This window comes from Sitophilus oryzae, unplaced genomic scaffold, assembly GCF_002938485.1.
Source record: "Sitophilus oryzae breed Bouriz unplaced genomic scaffold, Soryzae_2.0 scaffold_1947_pilon_pilon, whole genome shotgun sequence".
NCBI lineage: Eukaryota > Metazoa > Arthropoda > Insecta > Coleoptera > Curculionidae > Sitophilus > Sitophilus oryzae.
In genome coordinates, this window is record NW_022146665.1 from 680,936 (window position 1) to 696,643 (window position 15,708).

The 15,708-nt window shown below is 32.8% G+C and overlaps 1 long non-coding RNA gene across 1 annotated transcript; it reads right to left on the bottom strand.

The window, feature by feature from the left end:
• Positions 1-11,297: 11,297 nt before the first annotated feature.
• Positions 11,298-13,392, bottom strand: LOC115883566. The gene is made up of 2 exons (XR_004050403.1): positions 11,967-13,392; positions 11,298-11,699 (listed from the first exon to the last, which is right to left on the bottom strand). It is a non-coding gene; the product is annotated as an uncharacterized LOC115883566 (long non-coding RNA).
• Between the last annotated feature and the right edge of the window lie 2,316 nt (positions 13,393-15,708).

Consider the following 15,708-nt stretch of genomic DNA (forward strand, 5'->3'; position numbering starts at 1 on the left):
TCATGTGTCGGCGATACGGCACACACAGGTTTCGCCCCCATATAACATGGTGGGGATTATAATTGCTCGGTACACTGCAAGTTTCATTTTTGTACTCATGTAAGTCATGATTGTAGAAAACCCTGTCTTTTAATTTCTAGAATGCTCTGGAGGCGCTGCTAATCCTGTGCTGAATTTCAGACTCAATATTGGCCTTATCCGAAATCAAACTGCCGAGGTAAATGAATTCTGCCACATATTACAAAAGTTCTTCTCAACAAAATAGTTCTTCTCCGATTTTTATAGCATTGTTGTGATCTTCCACAGTTAGCCTGGGCCAAGATGTCAAGAAAAAAAATATATAAACTTTGAGTACTTTATTTTTTAAATGCCGATACCATTGGCTTCAAAAAAATATAAAAACTAAAATCGCCGACGTACAATTGGGGTCTCTACACAAATTAAAAAAAAACTTTTTCAACTAAAGTAAAAAGCGCGCAAAAAGTTTTGTTAATAATAAATAACGACCATCATCACCAAAAGGTATGCTTACTGTTGCCCCCCTCCCTGTTTCTAAATCCAGGAGGTTGGATCTCTGAACAAATTTAAATAAAAATAGACTTTAATCTAATGGAAAAAGCAAAAAAATATAATTTTTTCTAATATTTTAATGATAAAATTTTACTTTATGATCATAAGTATTATTAAACAAGTAAAACTACAAACTAACAATTAAGGAAGTACTATGAATAACTTTAACACACACTGAATTTAGTCTAAAAAGGAACAAAACAATTAGGTACTAGCTATAAGTAAATAAATAAATTTTAAACATGGTTACTGTTGTAGGAAGCAACACTCTAACGAGATTTTTTGACCAATTTGCCTGCCTGGCCAAGTGAAAATACCAATTGTTTGAAAAACGTGAACTTACTGATTTTTTCCATTTAAAACTGGGCATAGATTGGTGTGGATCTTTAAAATTTGTCTGTCTTTATATTGTTACAAAATCCCGAAATAAAACAAGAAACACATAAAAGTACCGGAATAAACAAACTTATTATAATAGGATTGGCTCCCAAAATAATAGAAACCTACAAAAATATCAGAGCAATGTTTGAGATTTTGCAACTCCATACTATTTGTGGAGTCAGTTCTTACACATTTGCCGCAAATCTAAAGTTGATAATAATTATATTGGGCCTTCAATCTTCATCATCATACCATCCATGTGCCTGGTGTGATGTTAACTCAAAAAAATTACAGTCAAGGGGAGAACTAAGATCCATAAAAGATATTTCCAAATGGAGTACATTATGGAACGAGGAGACAGGTGGAAATTTAAAAGAGACAAAAAAGTACAGTAAGTGTACTGCTAAGTTTACTTTATTGACTTTTTTAATAGTTATTTTTTGCAAATTTTAATTAAAATTTTTAGAGAATAGTATCAACATTCCTTTAATAACTGGTGATGACGATCTTCCAATTATCAACTATATATTTATTTAGATGGGAGTTGTACAAAAAATATACGATTCTCTAAAAAAGGACTTTCCGGAAATTGCTGAAAGCTGGCTAAGAAGTTCTGGGATACAATTAGACCATTACAGCAGATTTAATGGAAATAATGCCAGAAACTTGCTTAAAAAAGTTGACGTCCTTAAAGCACTAGATCCTGGTACTTACTTTGAAACAAAACTTTATTTTATTATTGTTATTTGGACACTAAGCCCTTTGCTTATTTTTTTAGACAACAAATACATAGAGGTATTTTGTGCCTTCAATGATGTGGTAGCCGGCTGTTTTGGAAAATATATTGATACCAATTACGAAGCCTATATACTGAAATTTTCCGACAAAATAAGAGATACGAAAATCAGTTTTACTCCAAAAATTCACGCTGTTGTTCATCATATAGTGGATTTTGTTAGTATTTCACAGAAAGCCTTGGGCTTTTACTCTGAGCAAGCCTCAGAGCAGGTGCATCATTCCTTTAAGTTGTTCTCAAAAAACTTTAATTCAAATCCGAGATCAAAAAACTATCAAAAAAAATCTCCTTAGGAGTGTTGCTTCCTACAACAGTAACCAATTAAAAATTATTTAGTTTAAAAATTATTTATCTACTTATAGCTAGTACCTAATTGTTTTCTTCCTTTTTAGTCTAAATTCAGTGTGTTTTAAAGTTATTAATTGTACTTCCTTAATTGTTAGTTTGTAGTTTTACTTGTTTACTAATACTTATGATCATAAAGTAAAATTTTATCACTAAAATATTAGAAAAAATATTTTTTTTTTTTTCCATTGGATTAAAGTCTATTTTATTTAAATTTGTTCAGAGACCCAACCTCCTGGATTTAGAAACAGGGAGGGGGCAGCAGTAAGCATACCTTTTGGTGATTATGGTCGTTATTTTATATTAACAAAACTTTTGCGCTTTTTACTTTGGTTGAAAAAGTTTTTTGAATTTGTGTAGAGACCCCAATGTACGTCGGCGATTTTAATTTTTATATTTTTTGAAGCCAGTGGTATCGGCATTTAAAAAATAAAGTACTCAAAGTTTATATATTTTTTTTCTTGACATCTTGGCCCAGGCTAACTGTGCTTCCGGAGGAGTGCACATGATTTTGGTTTTGTCGATGTTTAGCTTAAGGCCCAAAGCCTCGTATGCACAGGTATATGTGCTCAACATCTCTTGTAATTGTTGTAACTTGTTTACAACTAGAGCGCAGTCATCAGGGTATTGAAGTTCTGTGATGAATTTTGTACGTGTTTTTGCCCTGAGTCTTTTTATGTTGAACAGACCGCCGTCGTATCTGTATCTAATGCCTAATGCTCTCTCCTGTAGTTTGCTGTCCACTATAATGGAGAGCGCTGCCATGAATATGTTGAATAGGAGAGGTGCTAAGGCACATTCCTGCCTAACTTCTGTTTTTGTTATGAAGGGATCGCTCAGTGACCCATGATGCGACCCTCTTGACTTGTTTTTGTTATGGAGACTTTTACACACTGTAAGAAATTTGTTGGGTACTCCGAAATTTTTATAGAAGTTAAAATATTTTCCTGAAAAGTTTTTTTATTGTAGGAGCTACATATGCCCGACACACTACTGCCGGCCCCATTACAGTGTCTTTAACTTTATGTGAAATACTAAAAATATATAATACTAAAAATATATACTAAAAATTGTGTAAATAAAAATCGACACCTGTCCCAAAGCATAAACCTTGATCAGAACGAATATTGAACGATGAATGAACAAAGAGGATCTGGATTGAGCTGTAGAGACAAAAAGGCGTCACGCGCGTCGTAACCTAATTAGAAAATTTACATGACGTAATAAGTTTTCCCGGTGATTTAGCTTTTCCGGTCAGGTGCGACGGGAAAAAGGCACCGAATTGGTCGGGGATTGAAAACTGTCTCTGCGGAAAAATTAAAGCCATTATTCCGGCAGGTTAATTTTTCTCACGATTGAGTTGGGTTTTCCACGAAATTTTCTTTTTTTTTTATTAAATGCAAAGCTATAAATGCATATCAATACACTGATGAGTGAGCCCTAGTTGCAAAAACGTTACAGCAATTATAGGAAATGCTGAACACATATACCTGGGCACTGGGCATACGAAGCTTTAGAACGCTTGCACACACACCGGCAAAATCGGTGCCGGAACCGGCGCCGGCTTTGCACACGTTCCGACAGTTGTATTTAATCCTATATATTTGCCGGACCATTACTATTTTACCGGATCGGAGTATATGTGAAGAAGCTAATTTATTTATATTGCAATCGATTTCAGGACCGGCACCGCCACCGATTTTGCCGGTGTGTGTGCAAGCGCTCTTAGACTTTAGGCTAAACATCGATAAAACTAAAATCATGTGCACTTCCACGGAAAATCATAACAATGCTATAAAAATCGGAGAAGAACTATTGGAATCTGTAGCGGAAATCAATTACGTCGACAGTTTGATTGGAAATGTTGTTTAAGTGCAAATCTAAAGTATGCACCAGAATGTTTTTCTGAAAAATATTTTAACTTCTATAAGGTGATCCAAAAAAGGTGTAATTGGACCGCAATAATTTTTTTAAATGGTACACCCTGTATATTGCATTTTTGACTTCCTTTCAGATCACTTTACATAATCCTAAGATATGAGTAAACATATTATATAATATGAGTAAACATATTTCCATAGTTTCAGAGTCAGTAATAAATAAATATAAAATATATATTTTTCAGCTTTTCTTAAAAAAAATTAAAAATACAAGAACTGTCCTGAAATCAAAACTGTACTAAGTAGTTACTATAGTTTGGTGTGCCCCCACTTACTTTTCTATAAATATAGTATTCTTAAATTCTGCAGCATGTTCAAAATTCTATGCCAAACTTTCTAAAATATATAACGGTTTTGCGGATATTCGTAATATTGTATTAGGTACATCTGGGTTTTTCAACAGTAATTTTTTATCAAAGCCATCTAATGATTTTGTCTGGTATTTTACCGTTGAAAGAGCCGTATATAATAAAATGGCTGTACTTAAAGCTTACTAAAATGCCGTTAATAGGTATGACGTCGTTGATGTGACGCACTTGACGGCTTTATGAAATATAGGAATTATATAAGGACTAACCAAAGCTATCCACCCCACCAAATAACCAACTTAACCAACGCAACTAACCTCGACACTGATAAAAAAAATTAAAAAACAAATATAAAATTAGTAAAAACCAACCAACCCCACCAAATAACCAACTAACCAATGAATTAACACCCTCCAAATAACCACGCTAACCAACCCGCCAAATAACTAAACCAATCCAACCAAAAAGAGTGAAACCAAGGCAATAAGATCACGCTATAAGCAAAAAAAATATAAAAAAGTGTTGGTCAGCGTGAGATTTGAACCTCGACACTGATAAAAAAAATTAAAAAACAAATACAAAATTACTAAAAACCAACCAACCCCACCAAATAACCAACTAACCAATGAATTAACACCCTCCAAATAACCACGCTAACCAACCCGCCAAATAACTAAACCAATCCAACCAAAAAGAGTGAAACTGCATTGGTTTTGGTCATTCAAACCAAATAACCAACTTAACCAACGCAACTAACCTCGACACTGATAAAAAAAATTAAAAAACAAATATAAAATTAGTAAAGACCAACCAACCCCACCAAATAACCAACTAACCAATGAATTAACACCCTCCAAATAACCACGCTAACCAACCCGCCAAATAACTAAACCAATCCAACCAAAAAGAGTGAAACCAAGGCAATAAGATCACGCTATAAGCAAAAAAAATATAAAAATGTGTTGGTCAGCGTGAGATTTGAACCTCGACACTGATAAAAAAAAATTAAAAACAAATACAAAATTACTAAAAACCAACCAACCCCACCAAATAACCAACTAACCAATGAATTAACACCCTCCAAATAACCACGCTAACCAACCCGCCAAATAACTAAACCAATCCAACCAAAAAGAGTGAAACCAATGCAATAAGATCACGCTATAAGCAAAAAAAAAAATATAAAAAAGTGTTGGTCAGCGTGAGATTTGAACCCCGGACCATTCGCTCACGAACCGATAGCCTCAGCCACGGAGCCACAGGTGCTCTTGCAATATGCTTATGGCCAAGCATTACTTTCCGCCGACATGAACGACATCACAATATCTATTAACGGCATTTTAGTAGGCCACCGTTTAAAGGCTGTTTAAGTACATCCTAATAAAAACCCGAATATTTTCGAAACCGCTAAATATTTTTAAATACAAAAAATTTAACTTTTTGACATTTTGTAATTCTCCATCTAATAAAAATATAATATACAGGTTGTTCCATTGAAAAAACAAGGAAGCATTATTTGGTATTTTAGAAAGTTTGACCTAAAATTTTGAACACCCTGTATGGTCTAAGATTACATTTTTATGACATTTTCTGTATTCTTAATAAATTTTTTAAAAAAGGTCGTAAAAATATATTTTTTTAAGTCATTTATTAATATTTCTGAAACTATGAAAACATATTTAATATTAAGCTTATGTAAAGTGATCAGAAAAGAAGTCAAAAATGTAATAATATACAGGGTGTTTTATTTAAAATAATCATCCCGATCCACTCAATTTTTTTTAGCTACCCTGTAGAACTTAAATTCCTTCCTGGAACACATTCTAATACATAATCTAAGTTAGCACTTTACAATTTTACACTATACGAAATTCTTACAGTTTTTATTATAGGATGTTATTACAAATTTTATATTTTTTTTATATTTCTGATGTTATTACAAATTTTGTTGCAAATATTATTCCTAATCTTAAATTGAAAACCACGTTTTGCTAGCTACTGTAATTTTGGAGTTACGATTTTTTAAAATTTTAACTAATTTTAAAAAATTAATTAAAAAAAAACTCTTAAACCCTGTCAGGCGTTAACAAATGCTTCGAAAGAGAAATCAATTACAACATTTTTTATCGATTGTCAAAAAAACCTCTACGTACACGTACAACCACGCGGAAAAAGGAAAATACGAACCACCGCTCAACTAAAAGCCGTAGCAATTATTCAGGCGCCTTGTCATTATTTCTGGTTTCCATTCACAGCGATTCTGCATTTGAAAACATGTAAAAGCCATATTTTCGCCGGCTTCCAGCGGAATGCACCTCTATTGGAATATACTTCGGACACATTTTTACCATAATGGACTTGCAGCTCCGGATGACGAAAATTGAAAAGATTCTCTATCGATTTTTCCGCGCTCTCTCTGTGTGTAATGGTGGTGGTTTTCTTTATGCATTTTCCGAAACGCATAATAGGAGAGGCAAGTTCGTTATTTAATAGAATAAGTATGATTGAGAGGGATCGAAAAAGGGGGGCCAAATTATTAATTCACAGAACAAATTCTATAATAGATCATTAGATTGTCATCATTATCATCATCATCATTTTCTGCTTTTTCAACCATTTCCAATTATGGTGTAGCCTCCCTCGCATATCTAGATACTCTCTTTTTAGTTGGGTCCATTGTGTCTATTGTTGGCTATGCGGCCCCCCCCCCCAAGTTATCCCTTCTAATTTCCTAATATCATGGTCCCATATTAGGTTTGGTTTTCTTCTAGGTCTCTTAATTCCTCTATGCGGTAACTTTTGTGGTCCAATGTGTGTTGTTGTCCGGCCTTCTTGCCAGGTGTCCCTGCCGATTGCCACTTGAGGGATTCTGTGGATGACATCTATTACTTGGGTCTTTTGTCGTATCCACTCTATTCTTTTATGGTATTTCTTGGTCAGGTTAAGCCATTATCAGCTTATTTCTTTCCATTGAGCACCACTCGACCTGCAGTTTCCTTATAATGTCCGTTTTAAGTGTCCAGGTTTCGTATGCATAGATCATGACTAAATTTCCGACTTTCAACATATACCGGGTGTTGCATCGTCGGACGGAACATAGGAAATCCCATGAAAATTTTAATGGGGTCAATTATTGGCTTCCCTAATTATTTTAGAGAATAATTCTGTTTAGATTTATTGAAGAGCACTAAAACCCACATTCAAAAGAATAACATTAGATATTTTTGATTAGCTCGTTTACGAGTTATCGCCGATTTCTTTTTAAATATTTCTCCTTTCTTATGGCCCTGTATTTACTTATGAGCACCAGTCAATGTAAAAGATAACTGTCAAATGAAGTTGTCATTTCAGAAATTTAACTAGTTCCAAATAATATTCTGCATTTAAATTTCGCGTAAGAAATAATGGCCCCATAATATTGTGTCCGAATATCCCTGCCCAAACATTTACTTTCTGTGGATATTGCGTCCTTGTTTCGACAAACCTGTGTTGGTTCCAATATCGATAATTTTGAACATTGGGTTCAATCATGAAATCATTAGGGTAAACGTGCATTCGTCAGTGAAACATTGTTTTTTAAAAATTCCCTATCCGTGTTTGCTCTTTCCATCTTATCAAAACAAAACGCCTGTCGCCGGATTTCGTCCCCATCTCGTAGCTCTTGGTGCTTTTCATATTTGAAGGAATAGTATTTATGTCGTTTGAAAATTCGAAACGCTGTAGTGTGTTCTATTCCTATTTCATCCTCAAGTTTCCTTGTGCTGATCTTTCCATCGTTCTCTTCCACGCACAATAAAACTTCCAAGTCGGTATCACTTCTTGCATGTGGTCTTTGTTCCTGCCTTCCTTCACATCTGCAGTTCTTTATTAGTAAAATTATACGATCAAACGAACTTACCTGAAGTGAAGTTCGATCGTAATTATATGAGGCGTCCAGTCCGAATGTATTATCTTGATTTTTCTATACGTAGTACCGTCCCTGCGTGCACAATTTTAAAGCTATAAGCTAAATTCCCTCCCGCTACCAGCCTAGGTGGCGGCGCCGGACCTGGCGCGGCGGTCGGTATTCATTTTTCAAAGATTTAGTCATTAATTCAAGCGACCATGGGGCAAAACGGGAGGGGTGGGAAGATAATACATTCGGACTGGACGCCTCATATAATTACGATCGAACTTCACTTCAGGTAAGTTCGTTTGATCGTATAATTATATTCGCGTCCAGTCCGAATGTATTATCTTGATTTTTCTATACGTAGATGTTTAAAGAACTGATGGTTGCAAATTAATGGATGCGGAAAGCAGAAAGCATTTTTTTTTTTTGAGACAAAAATAGCTGAAATTATAAATATGTTTATTGAATGCAACCAAGATGAAACCAATTTAACGGCCATCAATACATGGATTTATTAAATTGTGACAATTTAACATATACATATATGCATACTAAGCAGAGACAGAAACCCATAAGATGGCACTTCCATAAAGGATTCTGCCAAAATTGTTCAATTATACTTTATAAACCAGTTAACTCATCGTGTCGATAGAAATCCCTGTCTCAATGTAGAACTGCGTGGATAACTCGACTATAGTGAGGTTTAACCGATATATATATATATATATATATATATATATATTTTTTAAGGTGTTTCTAACCCATTGCTTAATATTTAAAAGGCCTTACTTTTTAAGCCATTAATATTAGATAACATTTGAATGTTAGACTTTGGTAGTAAGAAATTAAGATTCTCAATATATATATATATATATATATATATATATATATATATATATATATATATATATATATATATATATATATATATATATATATATATATATATATATATATATATATATATATATATATATATATATATATATATATATATAGCATATATATATATATATATATATATATATATATATATATATATATATATATATATATATATATATATATATATATAATTTTTATTTTTCCAAATGCTTTAATTACGTCGATGAATTAAACCAGAGTCATCATATAAATTAGGTTTCGATCCATACATTGGTATGGATATTGTGGACATTGATATAAAGTAGACACAGATATTGATCTCTGTCAATTTTATACCAGAAGTTTTATTATTATTTGTATTATTTATTTATTTTTTTTTTGTTGATAATTTTCAGTAACTATGATATGCATATATAATTATATACTGACTAAAAACAAACTGACATCTGTCTCTGATAACTAAGGTTAAACGTGAAACCAATATATGATTTATTATTTTTCATAGCAGTTCACGGCAAGAATTATATAATCTATTTATATACGTAAAACTGCAAGAAAACTATTTCTACTTTATGATTTAATTGATATGTCTATTCTTTCCGAAATTTCTAGATAAGAAAGTAGAACTGTTAGGGAGCATTTATGGTAAAATTTTAATGCAGTAAACCTTAGACACATCCTATCTTACAAAAGCCTCTTTCAACGAGAAACCATCCAGATATCTTTAAGAAAGAATTCAAAGTCTGCGAAAGTTTACATTAATGTTATTATAATCATCTCTTTCGAAAGTGTATTGTAGAGGAGAAAATATATATTATATACTGTAAGCTGTAAGAAAAAACTAACTTTTTGTTTCGATAATTTGCACAAAGTCTGTCACTTTGTCAAAATGTATAAAGTATTGGTCAAAACACAACACTGCTTTTATAGACCGAAATGGGTAAATATAAACTCTAAATGTAGATGGTGAGTATTCCAACATGAAAGTCAAAGATTTACATAAACAAATTAGCATTTAACAGCCGTTATCATAAGGACCTCCTTTTGAAATGAGACACAGTTACGTGTTTCTTAAGATTTAGAATAAAACTTACATTTCCATTAGAATAGCTTTAGCCAAAATAGAGAAATTTCTTTAGCCAAAATAGAGAAAAATAGGAGACGTTTTTTTTTTTTTATATTTTATATATATATACATATATTATATATTAGCTATGAAAATCTAGGATATTAGCTATTTTATTAAATATATACATATTTGAGTTATTATTATTAGCTGGTCAGCTAAGTTGATTACTTTTAATGACTTGGAGGTCAACGTTAAGTTGGTTGTCGCCTATTTTATGGTAGGAGGCTGCCAAGGCAGCAAACTGGAGGGTACCTAATAAATTGGCCGCTCGTGCCTCATGTATCACCCCCTTCTTTTTCAAAGAAAGAAGGTAAAGACATATTCGAATATCTGACACAAATATCTGGATACATTCCGTTGTTTGTATCTTTTCCTCTAAGCAAGGTTCAAACGTAAATTTATCCAGAGATCCTTCTTCCTCATGATTTTCATTTGAAAATCCTTCAGAGGGAAAAATAGTTGATACCTTTTGTACAAGATACCGTCAACCACATTAGGACTATGCGTCCGGTATCTATAACAACCGTCCATATTTGTTCCATGATATATTTATGAATATTTTCTCTTCTTTTTAAAAGAATATTGAGTCTACGACGACTATTGTTAAATTTTATAACCCAGATATTTTTTTTTTTTTTTTAAGAGTTTGATTTCGAAAATATGCTGGACTTCATCTTAACAATTATGACACAGGAGAGGATAGGCGACATGCCATGGCTCCTTGGTAAATTAGGGAGTTAAAATATTTTCTCAGATATAAAAGTTGGACCTTGTTCTGTGCTGAAGCCAGATCATTGGCTAAGACTGAATTCGCTCCCGAAGAAGAATGTATCATCATCGAAGAGTCGAATGTTCTGTAGTCTCTTTGGATTGCCCTTCCCCCAACAAACTGCACAAATCGCTAGATTTGGTTATTTTCCTCTTCCTAGTTGCTGACCTTGTGTTCGATCTGTTATGAGATAGTGACACTTAAATAACGACTGTCCTGCTTTTTGAACGTACAGCCTTATAAATATAATGTGTGGGGGAGTTTTCCTGTTGAAATATATCGTTTTTTTTTTGAGGGTCTAAAATTTTTAGATTTATCACTTGAAATTCTTTTGTGAAATCTACTTCTACGATAACGAGACCGAGAACGTCATTTATAAAGGAATCCCTTTCACACGGAGAAGGGCATTCACTAAAATTAAAAAATTTTGTATCATTGAGACAACAACACTTCGGTTATTATAATATTATCTCGATAGCGAGCTCTGGAATATCTTAAAAAAGGAATCCCTCTCACACGGAGTAGAGGATTATCTAAAAGTACTAACCTTTGTCTCGCTATGAAAAGAACACTGGGAGAAGAACAGTCCGTGTTTATACAATATTCCTCATCCCTTTGTTTTCTCCTTTCCTCTAATCCCCACATTTCGGGATGTACTTCTATTTATTTCCATCCAATATTCGTCTAAAAATAAATATTCTAAAAGACTTACATGTAATACGTGTAATTAATTTTTCGATAAGGCTATCGATAACGTATAAAAGAAATCCCTCCCACACGGAGATGGGCATTCTCTAAAAGTACGAAATTTTGTCTCACTGGGAGATACAAATATTTGGCACCTAAATATATAAATAATATTCCCTTGAGAGTGAGATCTAAAATCTCATAAAAAAAGAAATCCATTCCAGAGATAGGCATTTTCTAAAAGTACAAAATTTTGTTTCATACCTTATTTCATTGCTGGGAGATAAAACACTTCGGCATTTATAGTACTCTGTTGATTGCGAGATCTAGAATCTCATATAATAGGAATCCCTCTCACGAAGAGAAGGGCATTCTCTGTAAGTACGAAACTTTGTCTCACGGAGAGGACAACAGTTCGATATATATATGTTATTCTCATTTTTTCTTTTTGTCTAATTCCATTGTTTCCTCCTTGCCTCTAATTTCCATATTTCGAAATTTGCTTTTACTTTAATTATTTCCATTCATTATTTAATTTCCTAAAAATAAGTATTATAAGATACTCACCGGTAATACGTGTAATTAATATCTCGATAGGGGATATCAACAATGACTTATAAAAGGAATCCCTCACACGGAGACGGCCATTCTCGAAAAATGAGAAATTTGACTCCCTGGGTGATACAACACTTCGGCACAACTTCGGTATTTATAATATTCTCTTGATAGAGAGATTTAGAACCTCATACAATAGGAATCCCCCTCACGAGGAGAAGGGCATTCTCTATAAATAGGAAACTTTGCGTCACTGGGAAAACAACAGTTCGATATTTATAATATTATTTGATAGCCAGATTTCTAACCTCATATAATAGGAATCCCTTTCACGAGGAGAAGGGCATTCTCTAAATAGGAAACTTTGTCTCACTGGGAGCACAACAGTTCGATATATACGATATTCTTATTGCTTTCTCCATTTGTCTACTTCCATTGTCTCCTCCTTGCCTCTAATTTCTACATTTAGAGATTTGCTTCCACTTCAATTATTTCCCTCCATTATTTAATTACCTGAAAATAAATATTATAAGATACTTACCTGTGATACCTGTAATTTATCTCTCGATAGTGGGATATCAATATTGACTTATAAAAGGAATCTCTCTCATATGGCCATCCTCTAAAAGTACGAAATTTGACTCACTCGGAGATGCAACACTTTGGCATTTATAATATTCTCTTGACTGCGAGATATAGAACCTTATATAAATGAGAATTCCTCTTACAAGGAGAAGGACATTCTTTACACGTACGAACTTTGTCTCACTGAGAGTACAACAGTCCGATATATATAATATTCTTATTGTTTTCTTCTTTTATCTAATTCTAATATTCCGTTATTTACGTCCACTTCGTTTTTCTCTAAAAATAAATATTATACAATACTTACATATTGTTCCTTGTGTTCTACCTAGCTGTAGAACACCGTATATTACATAGTAATATCCAAAATGAGTAGAGAATAAACAAAATGGCTTCATCGATCTACGACGAAGAAATCAGAGAGCTACGATCCGCACTGCACCGTGCACGAAAGACGAATGAATACCGACCGCCGCGCCAGGTCCGGCGCCGCCACCTAGGCTGGTAGCGGGAGGGAATTTAGCTTATAGCTTTAAAATTGTGCACGCAGGGACGGTACTACGTATAGAAAAATCAAGATAATACATTCGGACTGGACGCGAATATAATTATATAAGTATTCTTGCCACTTAACTGCTGATATAGAAATTTAATTCTACGCTGTGTTTGTCATAATGTGGATCAATCTGCTCTATGGAGTAGGGCTCCGAAACCGGTAGTGAGAGCAGGTTGATCCACATTATGACAAACAATTTGTTTTCTATATAGTATATATATATATATTTGTGTTATTTATTAGGGTACCTTTGGTCTCAAATCTCTGGATATTCCTTGCGATTGTAGATTTTCCAGGTATCGGTCTATTCGGATACAGAGCAGCAAACATGTCCGACACCTTTTGATAACTATTTCCTTGATAATACCATTTAATCATCAATACTTTTTCTTCGGTAGTGTAATTCATGGCTTATATTTTCGATGTAGATATGAGTTTTTAATAATAATAATAAAGCACTAAATAGATAAATTTCTGAAATGACAACTTCATTTGACAGTTATCTTTTACCTTGACTGGTGCTCATAAATAAATACAGGGCCATAAGAAAGGAGAAATATTTAAAAAGAAATCGGCGATAACTCGTAAACGGGCTAATCAAAAATATCTAAAATTATTCTTTTGAATGTGGGTTTTAGTGCTCTTCAATAAACCTAAATATAATTATTCTCTAAAATAATTAGGGAAGCCAATAATTGACCCCATTAAAATTTACATGGGATTTCCTATGTCCCGCTCGACGATGCAACACCCGGTATAAGGCCTGTCAATATCTTCTTTTGCTAGGGCTTCTATTATTGCCTTAGAATATTATTGAGTCGAAAGTCTTATAATCTATAATAAAACTTTCATCGATAATATCTAAATAATTGAAACCATATGTTGGACTTCCTAATATGATGGACTTCCTAAAATTCACAAAAATGACGTACCGTTGCGACCCATTGTATCCTGTATTCAATCTCCGTTCAATTTACTCTCTAAATTTTTAAAAAACATCCTCAATAATATAGTTTATAAAAATAATTAATACATTAGAGACTCCATTGATCTCAAAGAAAAAATAAAAGATATAACAATACCACAAAATTACATATTAGTATATTTAGATGTAATTTCCCTATATACCAGTATCCCAATTAAATTAGTAACAAAGGTAATCGAAGAAAAATGGGACGAAATTAAGCAATACACTGATATCCCGATGAACGAATTTATTGAAGCTACTGAACTTACGCTTAACTCAACTTACTTTATGTATAAAGACCAAATTTATAAGCAGATTGAGGGTTGTGCAATGGGGCGTCGATTTCTAGTGTTGCAGCGCAAATGGTTATGGAACACTTGGAGAGTAAAGTTCTATCTGATATCGATTTTGAAATACCCTTTTTTTATCGGTATGTTGATGACTGTCTAACAGCTATACCAAAAGAAAAAATTAGGTATATAGAAGAAAAATTTAATGCCTATAATAAACATATTCAATTTACGTCAGAAATAGAGAACGATAAAAAATTAACTTCTTAGATATTACTTTACATCATACCAATCAAACCATAAAAACCGAATGGTATACAAAGAAAACTTGGTCCTCAAGATATCTCAATTTTTTATCTAACCATCCAGCTAACCAAAAAAGATCGATGATAATTGGCTTGGCGGACAGATCAATTCGTCTATCCGACCCAGAATATAGAGATGCTGCAATAAAAAAAGCAAAAAATGCATTAAAAGAAAATAACCTAAAAAATGTAACACCGTTAAACAAATGAAGCAATGTTATATATGATATATATATATATATATATATATATATATATATATATATATATATATATATATATATATATATATATATATATATATATATATATATATATATATATATATATATATATATATATATATATATATATATATATATATATATATATATTCCATGTTCGAACTGCGCCCAAGTTTACATAGGACAAACTTCTCAATGGTTAGAAAATAGACTGAAAGGGCACAAGTATGATAAAAAATGTAACCGCCCTCACAAATCATGTGTCAACAGAAAATCATACATTCGATTTTTAATAAAACTAAAATTTTAAAAACAGAAAATCACCAAAAAAAGAGAGAATTTTATGAAATGGTGGAGATACAAAAAAACAAAAACGCGGTAAATGATAAAAAAGACCTAAAAAATCTAAGCAAAATATATCTGTCGATCCTCTAACGCACTAAGAACAGTAGACATCGGGTATTGAACCGGTAAATGTTTTATACAGAGCGATCTGCAAGGAAATACGTACGTGCTCGTAGTAA